At 39.1% G+C, this 25,821-nt stretch overlaps 1 long non-coding RNA gene across 2 annotated transcripts in view; it reads left to right on the forward strand.

Moving 5' to 3' along the window:
* LOC141413959 (uncharacterized) overlaps positions 1 to 25,821 on the forward strand; it is a 63,250-nt gene that overhangs the window by 21,586 nt on the left and 15,843 nt on the right. Inside the window, exon 3 of one of the 2 annotated variants that reach the window (XR_012439018.1) lies at positions 327 to 2,093. This is a non-coding gene — a long non-coding RNA (uncharacterized lncRNA). The remainder of the gene's footprint in view (positions 1 to 326; positions 2,094 to 25,821) is intronic. The other variant, XR_012439017.1, reaches the window with a different exon arrangement.

A 25,821-nucleotide genomic window follows, 5' to 3' on the forward strand; every position in this document is an offset into this window, starting at 1 on the left:
GCAGAAAAAAATTAGAAGAAGCAATGGAAGAAAGGTCCTTAGATATTATTGAAATCCACTGCAAGAAAACTGGAAACCTATCATATGTTTCATTCTCTAAGTGCACTGCACAGGAAATTTCATTCTACCTTATCTTGTATGTTTTTCCCTAACCTTAGCAACTGGCCTTAGATGTAGTCTCTGGCTCCCTGTCTTCATATCCAAAAAAGGCATGAATTAAAAAAAAATGTCAGAGCTGTTATATGCATTCACTAAGTGCCTCCTTTCATTTTAAACTCTTCAGACCCTCTTCTCTGTCTCTCTCTCTCTCTCTCTGTCTCTCGCAGGGCAGTGCCATGGGCTCAGGCAGGGGACTGGCTCTCAAGGCTTAATTCCATAATGAGTGGAAAGCTACAAGCTGTACCCTCAGGGAGCCCTTGAACCCTGTTCTCTACAGCTTCTGCGCCTTCCCAGGCACTGGCCACCAAGGATACCTGGCATTAAAAGCAGTTGCAGATTTAAATGACAAATCCTCTAGGAAAAGACTATGTTTATATGTTTCTCAGATTTTTCTACAGTTTTTAACTCCTTTTAATCTGCTTCTCTTTGAATTGCCACTTATTAGAAAAGACAGAGACTGCCTGAAGAAAAATTCTAAAGGACAAATATTCGGAATAGAAGAAATTTGAACCCCCATGCTTCGAATCCACTTATTGACTATCTACAATGTGCAAGGCTGTGCAGCAATGCTTGCACTTATTCTGACACAGATTCCAAAGTCAACTGTGGAGAACTGTGACATCACCCACACAACTGCATGTGGAAGTTCCCAAACGCCACTGTCCCCTACTCGCTATTTTCTTTTTCTTCTCTTCTATGTCTGACACAGATGCTAACCACTTCTTAGATTTTCTTGGCAGAAAAGTGATCCAAATTTTGTCATAGGAAGGAATGAAAATACATGATACGTTGGAGAATGTTCCTCATAACACTATACACAAAGCCAGGGCCCAATTCCATTATGCACATAAATGCAACTTTCTGAGACTATAAAGGAGTGGGAATCAGGATCTTAGCCATCTGCATTCCTATGCTCATTGCAGCATTATTAAAAACAATCAAGAAAATGTAGTGTATACATGTAATGACATCACTCTGCCTTTAAAAAGAAATAAACCCTGCCATCTGTTACACCATGGATGAATCTGGAGGACAGTATGAAAGTGAAATAAACCAAACACAGAAGTACAAATGCTACTTGGTATCATTTACTTAAGGATACCACAAAACTCCTAAGAACATAGAACAGCGTGGTGATGACCAAGGGCTGAAGTTAGGGGAAATTGGGAAGTGTTAGTCAACGTTTACAAAATTTCAGATGTACTATGGATAGAAATGTAAATCCAAGACAAGTCCTAGAGAGCAACTGCACAACAGTGCGTATACATAGCCATATTGTATTATATCCTTAAAAACTTTCTAAGAGTGTAGGTTATATATTGTGATCTTATCACACATGCACAAATAATAATAAAGAGGGTGAGAGAAAGTCTTGGAGGTGATAGATATGTTTATTGCATTGATTGTGGTAATAGTATCACAGGTATGTACTTCTCTCCAAACTTATCAAGCTACTAATATTAAATTTGTATAGCTTTTGTATGTAAATCATACCTTAATAAAGTAGTTTGAAAATAATTTAATTGGGATGGATTCTCAAATATGCAAAAAATATTACATAAAAGGTTTTTCATATAAGTTTCCACAATTGTTTTGCAATAGAATAATAGCAGCATGCAATCCTAAGACAGCAAAACAATTGTACTACTTCCTCAATTTATCTTCAATGATTCTATCTGCATTTCTGATCTATGAGGAATATGACTAGGAGATCCCGTGTCTCCCTGACAATAGGACTATTGTGTAAGAATTTAACCTTACCCCATTTCATGTTCCAGAAACTTAGTTTTTACAGTATGTGAGGTATCTTCACAAAATATCTCCAAAGAAACTGACAAACATTTCCTGAGCAAGTCCTATGCTCAAAGAACTGTGCCTGGTGTTACGGAAAATAGAGTACTTGCCTCCAAATAACCTACTCACCAGTAAGAGAGGTAAGATATGCCTGTCTTCCATGGAATTCACTTCTTGCTCTTTTATTTTAGTTACAAAGCAGACATAGAGGAGATACAGAGAGTAATGGAGACTGAATAGACGGAAACATTTGATAAGGTGGTGATATCTAGTATCAATTACTTTGAGTCTTGTTCTTGCATCAAGAGGCGTAGAATTCTGGAGATAGAACTTAAACTTTGGGGACTTAAAATTTCTTTCTAGAAAGATCTGGCAGAAGCAGAACTTTCTTGAGAAATTGTGGATTTCTTTTAAGCACTCATATGTGGAATGAAGAAATCCTGGAATTGTGTTCATTATCATTCCACTCCTATAAATACTTTTCATAGTGTTTCCAGTAGAATGGATAAACATCAGTGTTCTGCTTTGAAAATATTATTGATACTATATGTATTTTTTAAGGTCCTTCCTTTCTCTAAACTTAATGGAAGTGAAACTTTTCCTTTCTCTTTGTTTGTTTCTCTCTCTCTCTCTCTCCCCCTCCCTCCCTCCCTCCTTCCTTCCTTTCTTCCTTCCCTTCCCTTTCCTTTCTTCCTTTTTCTCCCCTTCCTCCCTCCTTCCTTCCTTCCCTGTCTCCCTCCCTTCTTTCTTTGGTACTGGGAATTGAACTCTGAACCTTGCACTTGCACTCTATCACTTAAGACACACCCCCAACATTTTGCTTTTAGTTTGCTTTTTTTCAGATAGGGTCTCATGCTTTTGCTTGGGCTGGCCTCAAACTATGATCCTTCTGCCTCCACCTTCTGAGTAGTGGGATTACAGGCATGAACCATTACACCTGGCTCTTGAACCATTACACCTGGCTCTTGAAACTGATTCTTGAAGTGCTGTTAAACAAAAAGGAAAGGCTGAGACCCTGACCTATAGGATCCCAGCTGTGTGTATGCTCATATGACAAAAAAATGAAAATTGCCTGGTTTTATTTTTGTGACATCGATTTGTCACCTTTTATACTTCCAGTGCCCTAGAGATCCGATATGTTAACTGTTGGCTGCATCCATCTATTTAAATTTACTTTTAAATTAATGAAAATTAAACAAAGTTTAAATTTTGGTTCTTTGGTCATGCTAGTCATGATTCAGTTCTTCAACAATCCCTGTGGCTAGAGGCTACTATACAAAATGGTGCACATACAGAATGTTCCACCATTGCAGAAAGTCCTGTTGGGCAGTGCTGATAGTGTTAGGTAGTCATGTAAGTTCACGAAAATTATCAGGCAGTTATAGGCTCATAAGAATTGGCTGTACAGTTGGTCAGAATTTAGAAAATTTTAAATTATAGATGTAATACTCAAGTTCTAGGAAGAAGGAAAAGGGAAATGGCTTTTCTGTTTTCTAGGATATAGTTAGCAGTACTTCTCAGACATCAACTATTTGCAGAGCATTTCCTATAAACATGATCTAGAATAAAGACAAAACAAAAAGAAACCCTGAACATTAAAATGTCTAAATCTGTGAAGGTCTTTAGTTACAGACAGAATGATCATATATCCCAATTTACCTGAGCAGTCCCGGTTTGCACCTGTTTCCTCAGCATAATTATGAGGAGTTCTCCCTTTCATTTTTACAAAGTCTCAGTTTGGATGGTAAAATATATGGTTATTGTATTTATAGTCTTGTTTCTTCTTTCCTCAATAAAACTTTGTAGGTGGGCGAAACACAAGCCTTCTAAATGCTAGTTTCCTAAAATGCTGGTTTCCTAAACCCTGCTTTGCCCAAGTAATCTGTGGATATGTGTGATCACAGACTGTGAAATTCTTCCCACATATTGACAGTCAACTTACTGTGGCAACGCTCTAAGCATCACTCTTGGGCTTCTGTTTTTGTCTTAAGGTGGACAAATCAGAGACAACACTCTTTAGAATATAGAAATGATGTAAGGAGAGATAAATGATGTCAGCTGCTTGTACATATTTATTTTCTGCATCACCAGGTTTCCATGAGGAATGAGAGGCTTGGCATTGAAAGAAATGCAGAAACAGAAATGCTTAGTAAAGAGACCTGATCTGGGAGGCAGAATGCATGAGCCCCTTGCTAGTTTAGCCATGGATGGGAACTCGGGTTTGCCCTTCTTATGTCTTGTCCCTATAGATTTCAGTTTTCTAGAGGAAAAAATAATTATGCAAATTTAAAACACTCTTCACTGGAGCTGCTTCAAACTTCTGAACTTTGTTTGCTTTCTTCAACATTGGTCTTTCTCTTAGTTCCTCTCTTGCGTATACATTTCCTTTATTCTGTAGGTCTCAGAGTATCAGAGATTCTTTGATTCTTTCAATCAGGTCAAGTGAGAGCGTGATTTGAAAACCTCCCATCAAAGCTCTGAGCTTTAATTTCCTATTTACTTTTCCAAATTCTCCTTGAGAATTTAAGCTCTATAAAGAATAAAAGGATATTTTAGTCACGTCATATGCTCAGTCCTAGAACAGACACCATTATAGTTGATGTTCGGTGATATTTACGGAGCAAATTATGGTGCAAGGCTATGTGCAAATCTTTGTTTTCTTTCCTGTTTTGAAAGAAAACATGGTTAAGGACAAACTGTAATGGCTGTGTCCAAGGCAAAATAAGTTTCATGAAAAGGCAAAATAAGTTTCATGAAAGAGGTACAGAAATTTCTGTAGGAATTCAGAGAAAAATGACAGCATATCAGAGGTAAGAAAAGAAGAAGCATTTGAGATAGTTCTTTAAAAGCAAGGCAGATTAATTGCAATTAACATTCAATTTATGGTCAACCTAGTATGTATAGGAACTCATTTCTTTAGGCACTAAGCTAGTACGACAAATAAATTATGATCCTTGCCTTAAAAAGTTCAAGTGATCCAACTGGGAAACACACAGATACACTAAAAGCTATGATCTAAAGCAAAATGTATTCCATGTTAAAGAGAAGTGCTGTGGGGCTCAGAGAAGGGAGGGTAGAGGATAGGAAGAGAGAGAGGGTCAAGGCTGAGTGTCTTTTCCACAGGGGTGGAGAACATAAGAGAAAAACCTTGCAGCTGTGAGTTTTAATACACTTCTTGGAACTTGGCTTTGTTTTCTTCCGTTGCTTGGCAACTCAGTCAGGCTCATGAGATGATCACTGGGAGCAATTTTTTGAGATTAAACTTTCAATCCCCCATTTACATATGCTCCACACTTATGAGACTTTCCTCCAAATGATTGCCTATTTGGACAATGACTTTGGCCATGTTAAGAGCATTTCAGTCAAATTGTATCTTTCCTTTATGTTTGTTGCACCTTCATGAGCTAATTGCTGGACTTTTAACCTCAGTTACTCCCAGGGACATTTTGAACTGGTTTCTTCCAAAGGGAGCTATGAGTGGTAGGAATGTACTTCAAGTGAGATCTATTTATTTTCCCTTTCCCTCTTGGACTCTCACTTTGGGAATTACAGGCTGCACTGCTCTGCAAAGTCCCATGTGCATTTACCAAATGGCGTGCCTACCCCAGCTGGCTGCCTCAGCCCTGGGGATCCTGGGACGTTGCTCAGCAGCAGCCTGAGTAGAAGATTTAAGGGAAAGAGAAGCCATTTCATTTTTTTTTTAAATTACCAATAACCTGACACATTGATTCAAATTCTTGCTATGGACCCAATGCATTTGTGTGAGTGTCTAGGGAGAATGGAACATCAAGTTCAAATTCAACTGGCAACATCACAAATTTGAGGATTGCCCGAATCATCAACATCATCTTATTTAGTTAGTAACCTCTAATATAGACTATTTCCTGTATTAACCAAACTTTCTAAAAAAATCTTCAGATGCATCAAGACCTGTAGACTGTTCTGTAGTTTATAGATTTTTCTCCAAAACAGTTCTGAAAAGTTGGGAATATGGTAGTGAACATATTTTTTCTGGGAAGAAGGAGCATTGTTAAATTATAAACAATCTGCTAGGGAGAAATGAACCAAGCCTTGTATGCACATATGAATAATAAAAGAAAAATGAAAAATAAAAAAATAAATAATCTGCTAAACTAGTATTACACGATGATATAAGGTGAGGATGAGGTTGTTTTTAACTGCCCCAATCCACCTAGTCTTTATCAAGAGGAGTAAGTAATGCTACTTACAAAGCTAGGTGACACCCTTCATCTGTGCTGTCAGCACAAAAAGACTTTGGAATCTCTCCCCATTCTACCACAAAGTGACCTGCTTTGCAGATGAATTTTGTTGCGAAGTCTAGAAGCATTATTAGTTTGGAGCAGAAAAGACTTTGATGCAAAGTCAAAATATTTCAGAGCAGAAATTCCATCTTCCTTACATCTCTGGTGTCCCCAAATGTAACTAGCCCACCCAAAGACAATTATGCTGAGCCAGTCCTTTTAAAGCTGTAAACTAGATGAAATTCTGTGAGAAAAACCTTGCATCCAATAAGAAAATTCTGTGACTTTTATGCCTAATTCAAGGGGAGAGGATTGTTTTTTTATTTATTATCTTTTAAACAAAAAGATATACTAAAATCCCAAATAGGATGAGTTAGAGAAATTAAAGAGAGAGATTTATTGTGTTTTTGTATACTCTGCACATATAAAAACTTTATGAAGATGTATTTTGGAATCTGAACTCTTACTGCCAGAAACGAACAATTTTTTTTACTGTTGACTCTGAGCCACAAAGAAATTACTGACCACCCGCCACATCCTTCCATTTCATTGATTCAGTTAAGATTTTTCTCTCTACGGGAAAAGTCTTACTGTTGGCCTGAGAAATCCCATCCACAAACATTTAAGGCGAGAAGATTTGGGGAGGGAAGGTTCTGGCCAGAAATGCCCATGTTCCTTTAAGCCAGGAATCTCACAGTGGCTGAATAGATGCTGGCTGGCTGACTTATGTCTCTGGGCTTTGCCAACAATATTACAGAAAGAAAATACTAGTTGCTGGGGAAGGTGGAGAGACCAGGTGCAAGAGCTACCTGTTGCTTAAGGGAAAGTGTTTATAAAGTGCACCATGTTGGATACAAATTACACACATTGGAGTAACTCAAACCTCTACATGATTTTTAAAAAAAATTATAACACAGAAAGCCAGTCAGGAAGATAAAAGACAGGTGAGTTCTTAGATTCCACGATGACCATTACCTCCCATCCAGCAACTCATAAGCATCTTTCAGACAAGTTGTTCTGTGTCTTTCATGTTTCGTTCATTCTCTACATCCTTAGAACTCCCATTCCCTATGACAGGCACATTTTGCAGTCTCTTAGAGTGTTCCCTTTCTGCATATTCCTTTGCAGCATCTGGAGAGCATGTCTTCTGGCAGGCTCAGTTGTGCTCGGTTTCACATGAGAACAAGTGTCTGGTCTTAATTCCCAGCTCGGGAAAGAGACAGGCTGGGCACCTTAAAATGCCTTTGGCTGAGCTCATGCATAGTTGGATGAAGCCAAGGCAGGGGGAAGCTTCAGCTGTATATAATCACATTCCCAGAGTTATAAAGACAGATTTCTGCCTTGTTCTGAATCCACCTCAGAACACAAAAACTATTTTTTTCCCTGAGTTGAGCAACAGAACTCAGTAAAGAAATATTAATCATGTCTGTTATGGGCAATCTTCCATCAATCCCATTGGCCTGCATGGCCACAGGAATGCCATGCCACTTCTATTCCAGCCATAGTTAGACTACCAGGGGTCTTGAGAAATTGCAATATTCAAAATTCTTAGGCACACCTAAGGAAGAGAGGCAATTGTCATGTGTACAGTTGAAGATCCAAATCTCACCTCCTCTTTGCCCTGAATTTCTGTGGACTGCACTGCCATTTAACCAAAACAGCTCTGAACTTCCATTTAGTCTGCTATTGATGCCTGTTCAAATGGATTTTGCCTTGTTAGAGGATAGAGTTCTTGTTTTAGTTTTCCCTTTTTGTACTAGTAACACCTGCTTCAATGAGCTGATGTTGAGTGCTCATTAAATACTGGCCTAATAAATGAATGGTTCTTCCTTTCTTCTCTTCTGACAGTCCCATTAGAGTAAATTCATTCCCTTCACAGTTTACACTCTAGAGTCCAACTAGTAAACTGTTGTGTGGTTCTGCCTGTTAATTCCATAAGACTGATTGCAGTAAAATCCAACAGGCATTGTCCAGAGATACTGGTATTAACAATCTCAGCAGGAGACCAACTGTGCTTGCCACTCTCATTCTGCAGCCTGCCAACAACCTTCAAGAAAAGGTCTCCCAACTTCAGTGGCATTGAAAGCAAAGTAAAAGAGAAAATGTGATGAAATTATATGTTTTTATAAAAGTTGGAATTAAAAGCACAGTAGGGGTACACACCTGTAATCCAGCAGTCAGGAGGCTAAGGCGGGAGGTTTGAGAGCTCAAGACTAGCTTGGACTACATAGGAAGGCCCTGTCTCAAAAAACAAACACTTCTGCCCCACATACACACACACACACAAAGTTTGTTAAATGAGACTCTTCCTATGTCATTCTGATTGCAATTCCCATTTACAAATGGTGGGGGAAAATCTGGTCACAAAAATAACCATGAGTGTTCTAGGCAGACAGGACTTAAGTTTGTCCTAAGTCTACCTCACAGACTCACTCCTCCATCCCACCCTTCACTCTCATCACTTTCTTTACCACAAATTGGACTGTTCAATATTATTCTCAGCTTTAAAATAAAACAAAAATCAGTTAGAAATAAATAGGACTTGATAAGTTTTCCCATTAGTAAAAAAAAATATTTTAAGACGGTACAGAAAAAGAGTGATGATTAACACAAAATCCTTATTAATGATAGAAAACTCAAGAATTAGCCCAGTCCAGATGCTTATTTGAGGGTAAAGCAAATACTTACAGTGAGTAATTATGAAGCCGGCTTTAATTAGAATAAATATGTCTTGCCAGAAATAAGAGGACAAACATTGCTGCCCAAATCACTTTGGGTTGCTTTATTTTAAAAGGGAGAGGTCACCTCACCCAGCTGTTTGGTGACCTAATATCCGGGAAAGAAAACATCTAAAGGTCAGCAATGAATGGTCCTGAGACCATGATGATACTTTCACTTTAGAGTCCAGGCTTACCTCCCAAACCACCTTCTGCTTGGGAGTCTCACATTTTCTACCACCCTACACAGTTGAAACCTGCCTCCTTTAGTTCTGACCAACATATGGACACGAACTCATTTCTTTGTTTCCCTCTTTAGCATAGCTAAACCAGATCAGAATTTTATGAAATCTTTTCTAAATACCAAGTAAAACTAATGAAAAGGAACATAAAATGCAGCTGGCAAATAAATTATAATTTTCTCATTTTATGCATGCTGCTGTGTACCCAGGGCTTCAGATCTTTCTGTTTTATGCGCTCTCTGAGAATGTTCTATTTAACCCTAAATGAATGGTACAAATTTATAGTCTTTCACCTGTATTCTTTTTTTCCAAACTTCTTTCCTACAGAAGGACTCATCTCACTATCCTAGGAGTCCCAACTCCTTCTAGACATCTTGGCTTCATTATGGTCAAGATCAAAAGAGACAGATTTCCATGCAACCACCAGGGCTTCTTTCCCATCCCCAGTCACTAGCAGCAGGACCTCTTCTGTGTTCTGGCTGGAGAAACACATATTTTCACCAAGCGAATGATACCATGAATGTTCCTACTTTCTTTTCTCTTTTTTATTTATTGATTTATTTATTGGTGGGTCTGGAGTTTGAACTCAGGGCTTCGTGCTTGCAAAGCAAGTGCTCTACTGCTTGAGCCACACTTCCAGTCCTGTCTCTACTTTTTAGGTGAGATTCTGCCATCTTACATACCAGAAGACACCTGTGTCCTGTAGAGATTCAACAATACAAAATAATGTGTGTAATTAACATGACATTACCATGTTCATATAGGGAGAGTGAGACAGAGGCAGCTCAAGAACTGTACCTTGTCCTGTCAAAAGTTCCCAAATTAACATTGGGAATTACCTAGCTTTTCCTTTTTACCTAAAATGGTTCCTTCTGATTTATTTGCATAAGATTTCTACCTCTAAAGGCTTTGCTTCTCTCTGTTCTCATAAGATCAGTTTGCCCAAACCTATAAAGAACCCTAAATTTGTTTGATAAAGTTGGATGAATTTTGAGAGGAAGACATGTGCAATCAGGAGAACCGGATTTGAAATGGCCAGACTCAAATTACCAAAACAAAGGGCTGGGTAATTTGGTCATTGTTGAGGTGAGTATCTTTGTCATTCTAAGTTCACTCATTCTAACTGCACGGCAAATGTCAGGAAGCAAAGGGGTAGGAAAGGAGCCTGTTGAATTATGGTAAGATCTTGCTCTTCTAAAAATCATGCCAAATGAGCCGGAATGAAAGGCTCTGTTTCCTACTTTTGGCCTCTGAAACCTGAGCAAAGCAGGATATAGTCCTCTGACCCACTGACCCTACAGAGAAAAGCAGGATATGGTCTTCTGATCTGTTGATCCTGCAGAGTTCAGGACCTCAGGAAAACTCTGACAAAAACTAAGTATTTTCTATTAGCTGAAAAAAAAAATAGTTTTAAAAAAAATTTTTTGCTGAACTGTTGAATAGCTAATCAAACAGCAGGAGTATTTCTTTGGAATTAGCTTTGCCTACATTAATTATCTATAAGTTGTTATTTCTCTGCCACTCACCTGAAACTCAACCAACAGGATGTGGTCTAGTTGCCTCTTCTCTGCCTTGTACTGAATTTTTTCCCAGGCTGCTATTCAAGCCTTAAGTTTACTTCATCCCTCTTCTTTACTCCCACTACCTGAAAAAAAAAAATACAGGACCTAAGTTCCACTTCCAACTCATTTCCCCACCTGGGTTTGCTGGTAAATGCAGGCACGAGACCAGTTGGCCTTTATTCCCTCTTATCTTATAGATAAGACTGAAACTCCACTATCTTGATGCTTCATGCCTGGCTGGCTTTTGTTATGAAATCCCCACCTCTACTCCCACTTGTTTCAAGGTAGAAGAGAGACTTATCTTGTTTTGTCTTTCAACTCAGTTCTTACTAAGTCCTTCCAAACTTTGATCCCTATATTTTCTTATCTCCAGACTATAAATACATGATCCTTATGACTTTTATTGATGGCATTTTCTCTCTCCTATTGTCCAGCCAGATTCCTGATGTCATCAGTTATTTCAGGGAATAACCCATTTTAAAACACTGTGGTGACCTTTCTGGAGCCTCTATGTCCTGATTCCTATTTCTCAGCATGGCCGAACTGCTTTGCATTTCCCACCCCTGACTCTAATCTCTCAAAACCCTGAAACTCCATCTCCATGGTCACCTACTGAATACCTTTGCTTTTTTTCTATTTTTACCCACACTGTACCATTTCCCCACAATCACTGGACCAGCTTTTGATTGTCGCCAGAATCTCTGATTTCTTTTCTTTCTGTCTTTCTTCTTTCTTTTTTGTTTTTTGCAGTACTGGAGTTTGAACTCAGGGCCTACACTTTTAGCGACTCTACTAACCCTTTTTGTTTAGGTATTTTCGAGATAGGCTCTCTACAACTAATTGTCTGGGCTGGCTTCAAACCACAATCCTCCTGATCTCTGCCTCTTGAGTAGCTATGATTATAGGCATGAGCCACCACCACCTGGCTAGGATCTCTGGCTTCTTAATTTTTCCCACTCAATCTTTAATAGTTACAAAATTAAAGATTGCCAGTGTATCACCAACTCCAGTAATTCTTTGTAATCCACACACTCACTCCTTGAACAATAGTGCTTCAAGTACCCACTAGGTGCCAAGCATTATTCTAAGTGTTAGGATGCAACATGGAATGAAAACAAATATGATCTCTGTCTTCGTGAAGCTTAGTTTTAACAAAGGAGACATACAAAACAAATAACGCACAAATAAATGTAAAATAACTAATTACAAATGGGAGCACTTTAATTGAGAAGGTGAAGGAAGTACTCTTTGAGGAGCTGGCAGTTAAGCTAAATTGTGAGGGACGGCTAGAAATTGTCATAGAAAGGAAAATGACAACCGAGCAGGAGGGAGCGTGTCTATGCAGGGTGTATAGGATTACTCAAGGACACAGGAAAGATCAGTGTCACAGGAACAAGCAAGAAAGTGGCTCTGGATAGAGTTAGAGGGTTAGATAGGATTCTGAGTCTACGGACTCTTGTAGTCCCTGTTATGGTGTTCGGAATTTTGTCTAGGTTCCGTGGAACGTTATTAGAGGTTTTAAGCAGCAGATTAATATAATAAAAATTTGCATTTTAGAAATGTCTTTTGGTTTATTTTGTGTAAAATGGATTGAGTGAGACAAGAGATGGAGACAGAACACTTAGGAGGATGTTATAAATATTATGAATCAGAGATCGATGGTGGGTAGGACTAGAGAAGTGGCAGAAGAGATAGAAAGAAGTGGAAGTATTTCAAATATATCTTGGAAGTACAATTAACAGTGCTTGAGAATAGATTAAATTAAGAGTCCAAACACGGAAAGAAACCAAGAGTGATCCCCAGGACCCTCTCTTGGGTCCTGGGTAGCTGATGGTGCTGTTTACTAGCATGGTAATGACAGGGTGATGAGAGCGATAGTGGCTGTAGGCTGGGCATGGCAGACAGAAGATGCAAAGGGCTTCTTTTGGGACACATTAAGTTGAGATACCTATGAGATTTTCCAAGTGGACATGTCAAGTAGGCAATTCTGACCACCCTCTGCCATCGCTGCCCTGCCATGTTCCACCATGGATCACCTGCCTATGTTCTCTGCACTTGGGCCCAGTCTATATACTCCAGATGAATGATCCACAGTCATGAAAATTTGATCACTCAATGTGTGGCAGAGACAGCTAGCTGCCCTCCAAAGATTGTCATCCCTGCCTTAGAAAGCAGCTAGCACTGCTGCTCAGACTGTAAAGGGCTTAAAAGCTGCTTTTGCTAAGAGATACTGACTCCTTACTTGGGTCCACAAATTAACTGAAGGCAGAATAAAAGCTAGACATCCCAGCCTCCATTATATATATCTGTGTTTTTTGCTCTGAGCCATTTTCTCCTGCAGCCACTTGGGAAATCCAAGAAGAACAGGACTGATCAGATAACATCTTTGTGAAGAGGGACTGAAACTACCCCCAAGCCTCCCAGGACAGACCACTCCAGAAATAAGGCCAGTCATTTGGAGCTGGAGTAATGGCAGGAGCAATCATTTCATGGAACCAGATTGCTCCCTTCAAGTGATTTCAGAGGTAACAACTTCTCTGAAACCCTTGGAGAACTAGAACTGAAATAATACTTAATCAGACCACACTTCCACCCAGGACTGTTTTATTATGCATACCTTTCTCCCCCTCCCCCAATTCTCCCTCTATTTGCAGTAACTCTATTTGGTCCTCCAAAGATGACTGAAGTGCTGTCTTCACCATGAAATGCTCATATCATGTAATAAACCTTGTTTCACTGCACTTCTCCGTGTGTCTTTATTTGGCATGTTGGGATGAGTGAACAGACCTGACCTATGAAACCAAGAGTTTTGACCTGGGGCCTTAAAACATCCTCTAATAAGACAGCTTCAAAAATAAAGAGATGTAGTATAGGTGAGGTACACCTACTTCCAAGAAGAGGTGGCTAAGAAGTAGCTCTACCTTTCTTCTAGCCTCTCTTCCCCTTTCCATTTGATGTAGGTAAATATGGTGACTTCGGAAACCACATACTGAAAACGATGGAGACACAAGTGTGGACCTGAGTCCCTGGGTCACTGTCCGCAACAAAGCTCACCAGGAAGAACCTTTTTTTTTTAATTGCACTGTAATTTGAACTCACAACCTCATGCTTGCTAGGCAGTGCTGTTACTGCTTGAGCCACTCCACCAGTCCTTTTTTGGGATGGATTCCCCCGCCTCCATAGGGTCTTGCAAACTATTTGCCCTGGGGCTGATCTCAAACAGATCCCCTGATCTCTGTCTTCTGAGTACCTAGTATTATAGGCATGGATCACTGGCATCTGGCAGGATGAATCATTCTATATTTACAAAAGAAGATGCTTCTATTTTGGGGTTTTTTTTTGTTTTTTTTTTTTTGAGACAAGGTCTTTCTATGTAGTACAGACTGGTTTCAAATTCATGATCTTCCTGCCTCAGCCTCCCAAGTGCTGGGATCACAGGTGTGCACTATGACTGGAAAGTTTAATGCTGTTATCTAGCTCCATCCTTGAGTCTAGTGAAAGAATTCAGGCAAGACTCAAAACTATAGTGAAAATGATAGTGTTACCAGAGGATGGGTGAGGGAGTTCTCACAGCTTCCCAGTGTCCAAGCAAAATCACAGTTCCTTGAGATTCACAAATGTGAAAAGCATTTCAAGGTGCCTCACAACAAGGAATCTTACAAGGTGCCTCCCCACACAGGAAATGGGAGTAAAGACTCAAAATGGTGGTTCATAAAACAGGTTTTATACTTTCTGAGCTGGGGAAATACTCATCAGAAGTCTAGCAACCCTAATCACTAGACAATGGTCTAGTTGATGGGTGTTGTTTATTATTTTAAAATATGTTGTTATCTAGATCCACCCAAAACACAGGGCAGTAGGTGACTTCCCTTTGCTAGATGTGTCTTTCCCTCCACCCAGTCAAGGAGACTTGTAGCTGGTTCACATCTGAAAGAGGAATGCAGATGTAGGTAGCCCTTTTAAGTCTCCTTGTTTATGTAACTTAGCATCTAAAAGGAGGGCAGAGGGGGCTAGCTGTTCTTTTTTGTTGTTGTATTTTGTGTTGTCAATAGACTTAAAAAAATTTTTTTAATTGCATTATTATTGTCCTGGGGGTACATTGTGACATTTACAAAAGTTCTCAATAATATATCATAGTTGAATTCACCCCCTCCATCATTCTCCTTTTTATCCTCCCTCCCCCTATTCCTGGAATAGTTTAACATGTCTCATTTTTCTATTTACATCCATGGGAACATAATATTTCCACTACATTAAGCCTCATTCGCCCTTTCCTATATCCTCCCCCCGCCCCACTGGTACCAACTCCCAGACAGGACCTGTTTTACCTTTTTGTTCTCTGTTTTTGGAAAAAAAAAAAAAAAGGCATTTTTGTTTGTTTAAGATAGCTATATAGGGGGTTTCCTTGTGACATTTCCATGTATATATGTATTATAACTCGAATTAGTTCATGCTCTCTATTTTTCTCTTCTACCTTATTCCCCTTCTTATGATGCTTTCAACAGGTTTTAAAATTCTATATTCATTCTTGTATAGAAAGTGCATCACCCATATTCACCTTCTTCACTTCTTTCTTTTACCCTCCCTCTCCCATTAGTGACCTCCTCTCAGTGGCTAGCCGTTCTTACTTTTTGGTTTTTATTCCTCATTCCCAATGTCTGGCCCTTTTAATATGCATTAAAATACCATAACTTCCCTGTTTTCTCGTCTATCTGTCCTGCCTCAGTAGCAAAGTTTATTAGGAGAGGTGTACACTTTAAATAGACTGAAAGTGGGTTGTCTCTAGAGTGAGAAGGACAGCATCAGCATTTGAAGCTGGCAGGTCCTTTGGATCCCTAGAATGCAGCCTATGGGCCTGGATCTTTGTCTTACAAAATTAAAGAGATTACTTGTGAAATTTCTAACCCCAGGTCCATCTAACGCTCAGGATGCAGTTTACTCTTGAGTAAAGAAAGGATTAAGCTTTAGGTGAATGGGGGACTTAAAAGCATCCTGTGATGCTTGCTTAGTGGGCTACTTTGATCTTACCAGTGACTCTTCAGAGTTGGAAAGTTTAATTTTTTTCTCAGAGACCTTGAAGAATCCTCCATTTTAGGTTCCATTTGCATATCCCTATACTCCTGGCTGACTGCTACCTAACATGCATCATCATGTCTGACAAGTTATGCCTTGGAATTTAAGGGCTTGCTATAGTTCTTTGCATATCTTAATTTATGTCTTATTAGCATTGATTTTCTATTAGACTTTGGATGTTGCTTAAATACGATCTGTATTCAGGAGTTGTAGTGGGATACATCTTGGGGGGAACTCTAGAACATCAAAACATACCATTTAAGGCTTCAGGGTAAATTCCAATAACCGCAATGCCTATGTCCAAAACCTCCAAAAAGATGACAGCCACTTTTCCTATCACTCAGAGGCATGAGGAAAGCTTCAGGTGTTTGCAGGGTGATTTAACAAAAATAGCCCTCACTCAGATTCATTCTCTAGGGGAATTTGGTCCTAGACCAATGGGGCTGGCTGACGAAAAGCTCAATTTTACGGATCAAGAGAGATGATTCCTTAGATGTTGGATTATTTAAATTGGGTTTAAAAGATGTGACACTTTGTGGGGGAAATATCCATCCTCTTGGAGTGGAGAGAATGGGGCTCTCACTGGAGGGAGAACTGTTAACCTGGGGAACAAGATTCTGTAACAGGATGGTAGCAGTGGGGACTGGGACCAGCTCAGCAATGGCCACAAGGTCAGAAGTGGCCACCCAGGAAGGGAATCAGAGGCAGCACTGTTAGGCAGTGGTCAGTGCCTAAAATTGGAAAACAGAGTCAAGGGAAAAAGCCACCCAGAACCTCCTGGGTTTATTTTGTCCTCTGTCCTCATCCCTGAGTCATGCAGTCCCAAGATAGGGTTGGGATCCATGGAAGGCTAGAAAAGGAAGGAATTTAGAGAAAATTTAGCTTTTATGGAGCCAGAGTCCAGGCAAGGCAAAAATATTTGACTGTCTTGTTTTCCTAGGATTGTAGTAAATCCCTTGGTTTTTTTTTTTTTTCCTTTATCTCTTTTTTCCCCTGTAGTCAATCTGTTTTTCAAGGCAGAGTATGCTGCATTTTCCTTGAGTCATTTGTTTACTCCCCGAGGCATATCCCACAGCAGCCTGCCTTAACTCCATGCTGTAGCTCCTCCATGACTCCACCCCTCTCACTCAACCCCTTGATTGTCTAACTTTCCACTTAACAGGGGTGAGATGCGCTCAGTGAATGCATTCTCAGGTTATTTTCGTGACCGTGTTCAAGTCTGTCACTTTTAGCTTATGCAATGATACATCTCTTATTTTTTTTTTTTCTCTTTGGCTTTCTTTTGGAAACCAAACCTTCCAAATCTGTTGAAACCAGAGGTTTGGACTCAAAAACCAAACTCCTGGGATTCACATATGTCCAGGTCCATATGCCAAATAAAGCGATATGATGAAGGGCAGAGAAACGAGATTTATTACACAGCTTGGGAAATGCAGTAGGAAGAGGCAAAATAAGCACTCAGTTCATCTTTAGCCATCTTCCAGGTACAGACATGAACTTTAGTTTTAAATAGACAAAGAATTAGGTCAAGGGACAAAAGGTTTGCTAGTTGAACAGTCCTAGTCACAGATGTGTTCCAGTAGTCAAGTGGGGTCTGGCTGACCATTATCTCAGACCTTGTTCTTTGAGGGTTCCAGAGAAGTTGTTATTGCTGTCATCACTTGAGACGAGCAATCTGGTTCATAAAACATGATTACTCCTGCTCCAAGGTGCAGCGTCATCATTATAGGTAAATGTCCTCACTTGGAGGGGTGGTCTGTCTTGCAAGACTCCAGTGTTCCTTAGGGATACTTTCAGTCCCTTGTTTTAAAGATATTATAAATCATTCCTGTCCTTCATCAATTCCAAGGTGACTGCAAGAGAGAATGGTTCCAAGCAAATGACAACAGGTACAAGATGGAGGCAGAGATGTCAAACTTTTCTCCTGTTTTTAGTTAATTTGTGGGCCTAAGTGAGAAGTCAGTGTTTTTCAGCAAAAATGGTTTAAGCACCTCTTACACAACCACTAAGTGCCTTTTCTTGACTTTAAAAGTCTATAACCTGAAATGGATTTGACCCAATACTTGCACATTCTATCTCTCTTCTTCCTTTAGAACTCATGAAAGTGCTGCTTTGTTTTTTCTTTATAGGTTTAGAACTGACCTATTCATTCATTCCCTAATGGAGTGTTCAATTTCCTGATAATGAGATATTTTCAGATAGTCTTGAAATCCCAGTTCTATTTTTATTGTTGTTTTTCCTTTCAACCTCCTTTTCCATCCCATTGTCCATAATTCACAATGTGGTTATTGATCCCCATTGATTGACTACTGAGTTAGTTACTAATTTGTGTTTATTTATGTCTTAATTCCAGTTATTAGGCTCATCAATTCTTCCCTGAACTGTTGTAATAATTTTGTAAGTAGTTTCCTTCTTCCCATCTCACTTCAAGGATTCTGTTCTGTAGGCAGGAGGTTGGGAAAAAACTCTTTCTAAACTGCATCTGTGATTGTGTTGATTCTCTCCTTTTAAGTTGCTTAATGATTCCTTGGGTAAATCCCAAACCTCATGCATGCTTTTATTATAGCATCATTCCAATTTTACTTTCTGAATGTCACTCCCTGCCCCAGTTCCACCTTTCTCACTCAGCCATGCCACACTGCCTACATACTCACCCCCACATCACATACCCTTTCTGTCTTTCTCTCTGTGCTTGTTGCTCACTCTTGGTTGGAAACCTCCCTCTGCCCACGCCATTCCAGAGTAATAGACATGTCCCTACTTAACCAGAGACACATCTGAGAAGGCTCTTATTCACTTTTTTAGCATGTATTCATTATTTTATGCTGTGTGTGTGATTCCATGACAAACATCCAACAAAACTGTGGCAAGATGGACACACATCTGGGATGGATAGCTGATTCACCACCTGTCAACTGCATTAGGTAGCAGACCTTACCAGGGTGGTAGTTGGCTTTTCATAGAACCAGTGTGTCTCTGAGCTAAGGTGAGACATAGGGGTGTTTAAATAACTGGAACCACCTTAAGGTATCATTTAAATTGTGGTTCAATACATATTTAATAAAAGAAAGATAACTTCTAAATATAAAAATGAACATTAAAATTGTTACAATTTATGACATTAATGAAGTCATTTGCATCATCATATTTATTATTTACAATGTATCACCTTTTGTCCTAAGAATGTTACTATCTATCATACCATTTAATTTTGCTATTTTATTTTACTCTTACTATTTTTTTTTCTGGTGGGTCTGAGGTTTGAACTCAGGCCTTTGCACTTGCAAAGCAGGCACTCTGCTACTTAAGCCAGACCTTGTGCATTTTGCTCTGGTTATTTCAGAGATGGGGGTCTCACAGACTATTATTTGCCTGGCCTGGACTTGAACCACAATCATCCTGATCTCAGCCTCCCAAGTAGCTAGAATTATAAGCATGAGACACTTGTACCTGACTCCACTCTTACTATCTTATTTAAAGTTACACCCCACATACTCCTGTCATTTCAGATCACTCTTAGCCTGCTCTACTTTCTCTTTTCCATAGCAAACTTTACCTTGTAATGTACTGTAGTATTGACTTGTTGAGCCTACTTACTTTTCATTCCCTGTCTCCTCTTTCCAGAATATAAACCCCACAGGGCAGTAATTTTTGTCTTTTTTTTTCACCTCATTATAGAAGCATATAACGGGTGATCAGTAAATATTTGTTTCATGTTAACTGCAGCCTTATGAACTTGGTAACATTTTTAAAATCTTCATTTTACGATTAAGAAGATAAAGACACAAAGAAGTTAGGTGGAAAACTCAGGATTTGAATAACAGTGGATGGCAGAATCTTCATGCAAAACACTACACAGAATGTACTGTAATGACTTACTTGGAGTTATCTTTCATTTAAAAATTATCTTCATAGGGATTGGGAGTTTTTGCTCAGTGGTACAGTGCTTTCCTAGCATGCTTGAAGCCCTGGGTTCAATCCCTAGCATTGCAAAGCAAAACAAAATTATCGTCACAAAAAGCAATAACAAAAACACAAATTGTCATCAGTCACATTCATAAAGGCTAATGGTCACTTTTATGGATATAGTTCTCAAATATTGTTTGAAATATTTTAGAGGACCTTTTTATTTCTCGCTTTCATGTTCCAAAAAGTATTTCCCTCTTTTACAATGCTCGTGTTCTCTCATTAAGTTATTTTTATATGAATGTTACTTTCCAAACCAGAAAACTTCCTTGGAAGTTTATTTATGGTGTTTCAATAATACATGAAACTACTTGTTCCTGGAAACTCTGTTTCATCATATTTATATGGTTTCTGAACTTTCACTGCCAAATACAAGGGTCTGTCAGCAAGCTGGTTTTTCTGATGACTGGTGTCATTGTTTAGAGCATCATACATTCTCATCTACCAAAAATCCCCATGGAGGCAGGAAACGATTAGTAACAGATAGCGGACTTGTTCCTCTACATGATGCTATGAGCTTGACGTTTTTCTTTTTATGTTGTTTTTTTAATGCTTGATAATGCTTATTATTTGGAATAATTTAGAGAATAAAGGTGATTTGCTTGGCTCTTCACTTTTAGGAGCCAGGTGATGGCAGTAGCATGGGTTTGAGTGTGAAGGGAGCTGAGGTCCAGTGCAGTGCCTATGCCAATTCTGCTGGTGTAGACTGAGGTTGAAGACACACAAAAGCACAGAAAAATAAGTAAACATAGATTATAAGGACTTGGAAGGGGAAATAATAGGAATGTTTACTTTGTACTTTTCTATATAGCTGCTCATTATGGAATTTTGGGACAATAATTTTGATTTTTAAAAATATTGCGTTAAAATATTATTTATCTTGGATATTGAGTTTTTGATTGCCCCTCATAAGTTTCATGCTCACCATGAGTGCCTTGCAGGTTCCAGCTCTGGGTGCTGTAAGAACAGAAGTCATGGAGTGGACTGCTTTGAGCTCACTAGAGCCGAGTTTGGCTATGTACAAAGAGCGTTAATGAGTTTCCGGACTTGGTTCCCTCCCTTCAGGTTCTCAAGATTACTGCTCATGCCTTCCAGAAAGATTGCTCAGATTTTGGCAGTGTTCACTGGTTTGGTGAGGTATGAAGGATGAAAATAGTACTTTTATAAAAATGGATGTTTGCACATTGGGCAGCAGTGAAGGAATTATTCCAGGGTCAATTTTATACATTTTGTGTGACTTGGTTCAGTGGGACACAGAGGTGGAGCTCAATGAAGAGGACTTTTTTTTTATTAGCATATATTAAATTATATAGAGTAGTGGGTTTCAGTGGGACAATTTCATGCCTTCATGTATTACAATCATGCCCCCCACCCCCATTACCCTCCTTTTCCCTCTTCCCCTGACCCTTTTCTTCTTTAATAGTCTCCCTTCTACTTCCATGTCCTCTTTTATGTTGATTTTAGATTTCACATGCAGGAGGAGGCGTGTGATATTTGTCTTTCTGAGTCTGGCTTTTTTGCTTAACATGGTAATGTCCAATCCATCCATTTTCCTGCAAATGATTTAATTTTGTTGTTTATTGTGTGTGTGTCTGACATTTCTTTATCCTTTTGTCTGTTGACAAAAACCTAGGCTGATTCTGTAACTTAGCAACTGTGAATACTGCCATGATAAACACGGGTATAAACATAGGTATGCAGGTATCTGAAGAGGGCTTTTTGTTTATTTTGTTTCTTTGTTCGTTTTGATGCAGGGTTTTGCTATGTACCCTAGGATGATCTTGAACTCATGTCCTTGCCTCAGTCTCCTAAGTGCTAGGACTACAGATGGGCACTGAAGAGGGCTTTAAAAGGGAATCTTGTGATTTAGATTCCACATATATGTGAGATTGTGTGGTGTTAGTCCTGTAGTACATGATTTACTCCACTCAATGTTATGTCCTCTAGGCTCTTGAAAATGGCAGGATCTCCTTCTGTTTTAAGACCAAGTAAGGTTTCATTATATGCATATGTATGAGTAGATCGATAGATACAGGTACAGCAGGTTCTTGATCCATTCATTCCACCACGGACCTTTGAGTCATGTCTTGGCTATTGTGAATGATGCTGCAATCAACATGGGAGTACAGATATCTCTACAAGGTGCTGATTTCATTTCTTTTGGGTGTGTATTCCAACATTTGGATTGCCTGGTACCTGTGTTTTGAATTTTTTGAGGAACCTTCATGCTATTTCCCATAATGACTGTACCGATTTACATTCCCACCAACATATACAAGGGTTCCATTCATATACTCAGCAACCCTAATCTTTTGAATTTTTGGTAACAGCCAGCATAAAGGTGTGGCTCAAGCAGTAGAAAGCCTGCTTTGCAAGCACAAAGCCCTGACTTCAAACCCTAAAGCTGCCAAAAAAAAAAAAAAAAAAGCCAGATAACAGCCTTCCTTACAAGGATAAAGTGGTTTTGATTTGCATTACCCAGTGATAGTGCTGCTGAGAAGCATTTTGGCCATTTGTATGTGTTCTTTGGAGAAATGACTATTCAGTTCCTGTATCTTCTAGTCGGCAGGCTATCTTTTTTCTGTTGTTATTTCTTTTGCTGTGCAGAAAGCTTTTAGCTTGATGTAGTCCCACTTTTTTTTGTAATGTTTGCTTTTGGTGGCTGGACTTTGATGTAATATCCAAAAGCTCTTTGCCAAGGCCAACATCAAGGATGTTTTCTGTATGTATGGTTTTAGGAGTTTTAAAAAGACAGAGAGATGCCACTCAAACATGACAGATTTGGTAAAATACTAGTTAGGTTGAGTCTTGCTTATCTTTACTCAGTCATCTTTTATGAATCAAGTGGTTGTGGGGGATTCTTTTTTTTTTTAGACGACTCCTTTTTAAAAATTTTTTAAAATTTTTATTTTATTCATATGTGCATACAATGTTTGGGTCATTTCTCCCCCCTGCCCCATACCCCCTCCCATTGCCCCCCCTTACCCCCCCTTACTCCCCTCGCTACCTGGCAGAAACTATTTTGCCCTTATCTCTAATTTTGTTGAAGACAGAGTATAAGCAATAATAGGAAGGAACAAGGGTTTTTGCTAGTTGAGATAAGGATAGCTATACAGGCAGTTGACTCACATTAATTTCCTGTGCATGTGTGTTACCTTCTAGGTTAATTCTTCTTGATCTAACCTTTTCTCTAGTTCCTGGTCCCCTTCTCCTATTGGCATCAGTTGCCCCAAAATATCTGCTTTAGTTTCTCTGCGTTGAGGGCAACAAATGCTAGCTAATTTTTTAGGTGTCTTACCTATCCTCACCCCTCCTTTGTGTGTTAAAGCTTTTATCATGTGCTCAAAGTCCAATCCCCTTGTTGTGTTTGCCCTTGATCTAATGTCCGCATATGAGGGAGAACATACGATTTTTTGTCTTTTGGGCCAGGCTAACCTCATTCAGAATGATGTTCTCCAATTCCATCCATTTACCAGCGAATGATAACATTTCATTCTTCTTCATGGCTGCATAAAATTCCATTGTGTATAGATACCACATTTTCTTAATCCATTTGTCAGTGGTAGGGCATCTTGGCTGTTTCCATAACTTGGCTATTGTGAATAGTGCTGCAATAAACATGGGTGTGCAGGTGCCTCTGGAGTAACTTGTGTCACAGTCTTTTGGGTATATCCCCAAGAGTGGTACTGCTGGATCAAATGGTAGATCAATGTTTAGCTTTTTTTTTATATTTTTTTATTTTTTTTCCTTAGTATTTTTTTTTCTTTTATTATTCATATGTGCATACAGGCTTGGTTCATTTCTCCCCCCTGCCCCCACCCCCTCCCTTACCACCCACTCCAGCCCCCTCCTTCTCCCCCCACCCCCTCAATACCCAGCAGAAACTATTTTGCCCTTATCTCTAATTTTGTTGTAGAGAGAGTATAAGCAACAATAGGAAGGAACAAGGGTTTTTGCTGGTTGAGATAAGGATAGCTATACAGGGCATTGACTCACATTGATTTCCTGTGCGTGGGTGTTACCTTCTAGGTTAATTCTTTTTGATCTAACCTTTTCTCTAGTTCCTGGTCCCCTTTTCCTATTGGCCTCAGTTGCTTTAAGGTATCTGCTTTAGTTTCTCTGCGTTAAGGGCAACAAATGCTAGCTAGTTTTTTAGGTGTCTTACCTATCCTCACCCCTCCCTTGTGTGCTCTCGCTTTTATCATGTGCTCATAGTCCAATCCCCTTGTTGTGTTTGCCCTTGATCTAATGTCCACATATGAGAGAGAACATACGATTTTTGGTCTTTTGGGCCAGGCTAACCTCACTCAGAATGATGTTCTCCAATTCCATCCATTTACCAGCGAATGATAACATTTCGTTCTTCTTCATGGCTGCATAAAATTCCATTGTGTATAGATACCACATTTTCTTAATCCATTCGTCAGTGCTGGGGCATCTTGGCTGTTTCCATAACTTGGCTATTGTGAATAGTGCTGCAATAAACATGGATGTGCAGGTGCCTCTGGAGTAACAGTCTTTTGGGTATATCCCCAAGAGTGGTATTGCTGGATCAAATGGTAGATCGATGTCCAGCTTTTTAAGTAGCCTCCAAATTTTTTTCCAGAGTGGTTGTACTAGTCTACATTCCCACCAACAGTGTAAGAGGGTTCCTTTTTCCCCGCATCCTCGCCAACACCTGTTGTTGGTGGTGTTGCTGATGATGGCTATTCTAACAGGGGTGAGGTGGAATCTTAGTGTGGTTTTAATTTGCATTTCCTTTATTGCTAGAGATGGTGAGCATTTTTTCATGTGTTTTCTGGCCATTTGAATTTCTTCTTTTGAGAAAGTTCTGTTTAGTTCACATGCCCATTTCTTTATTGGTTCATTAGTTTTGGGAGAATTTAGTTTTTTAAGTTCCCTGTATATTCTGGTTATCAGTCCTTTGTCTGATGTATAATTGGCAAATATTTTCTCCCACTCTGTGGGTGTTCTCTTCAGTTTAGAGACCATTTCTTTGGATGAACAGAAGCTTTTTAGTTTTATGAGGTCCCATTTATCTATGCTATCTCTTAGTTGCTGTGCTGCTGAGGTTTCATTGAGAAAGTTCTTACCTATACCTACTAACTCCAGAGTATTTCCTACTCTTTCTTGTATCAGCTTTAGAGTTTGGGGTCTGATATTAAGATCCTTGATCCATTTTGAGTTAATCTTGGTATAGGGTGATATACAAGGATCTAATTTCAGTTTTTTGCAGACTGCTAACCTGTTTTCCCAGCAGTTTTTGTTGAAGAGACTGCTATTTCTCCATCATATATTTTTAGCTCCTTTGTCAAAGATAAGTTGCTCATAGTTGTGTGGCTTCATAGCTGGATCCTCTATTCTGTTCCACTGGTCTTCATGTCTGTTTTTGTGCCAGTACCATGCTGTTTTTATTATTATTGCTTTGTAATATAGTTTGAAGTCAGGTATTGTGATACCTCCTGCATTGTTCTTTTGACTGAGTATTGCCTTGGCTATTCGTGGCCTCTTGTGTTTCCATATAAATTTAATGGTAGATTTTTCAATCTCTTTAATGAATGTCATTGGAATTTTGATGGGAATTGCATTAAACATGTAGATTACTTTGGGGAGTATCGACATTTTTACTATGTTGATTCTACCAATCCATGAGCATGGGAGATCTCTCCACTTTCTATAGTCTTCCTCAATCTCTTTCTTCAGAAGTGTATAGTTTTCCTTGTAGAGGTCTTTCACATCTTTTGTTAGGTTTACACCTAGGTATTTGATTTTTTTTGAGGCTATTGTAAATGGAATTGTTTTCATACATTCTTTTTCCGTTTGCTCATTGTTAGTGTATAGAAATGCTAATGATTTTTCTATGTTGATTTTATATCCTGCTACCTTGCTATAGCTATTGATGATGTCTAGAAGCTTCTGAGTAGAGTTTTTTGGGTCTTTAAGGTATAGGATCATGTCATCTGCAAATAGGGATATTTTGACAGTTTCTTTACCTATTTGTATTCCTTTTATTCCTTCTTCTTGCCTAATTGCTCTGGCTAGGAAT

This window comes from Castor canadensis, chromosome 11 (genome assembly GCF_047511655.1).
Source record: "Castor canadensis chromosome 11, mCasCan1.hap1v2, whole genome shotgun sequence".
Lineage (NCBI taxonomy): Eukaryota > Metazoa > Chordata > Mammalia > Rodentia > Castoridae > Castor > Castor canadensis.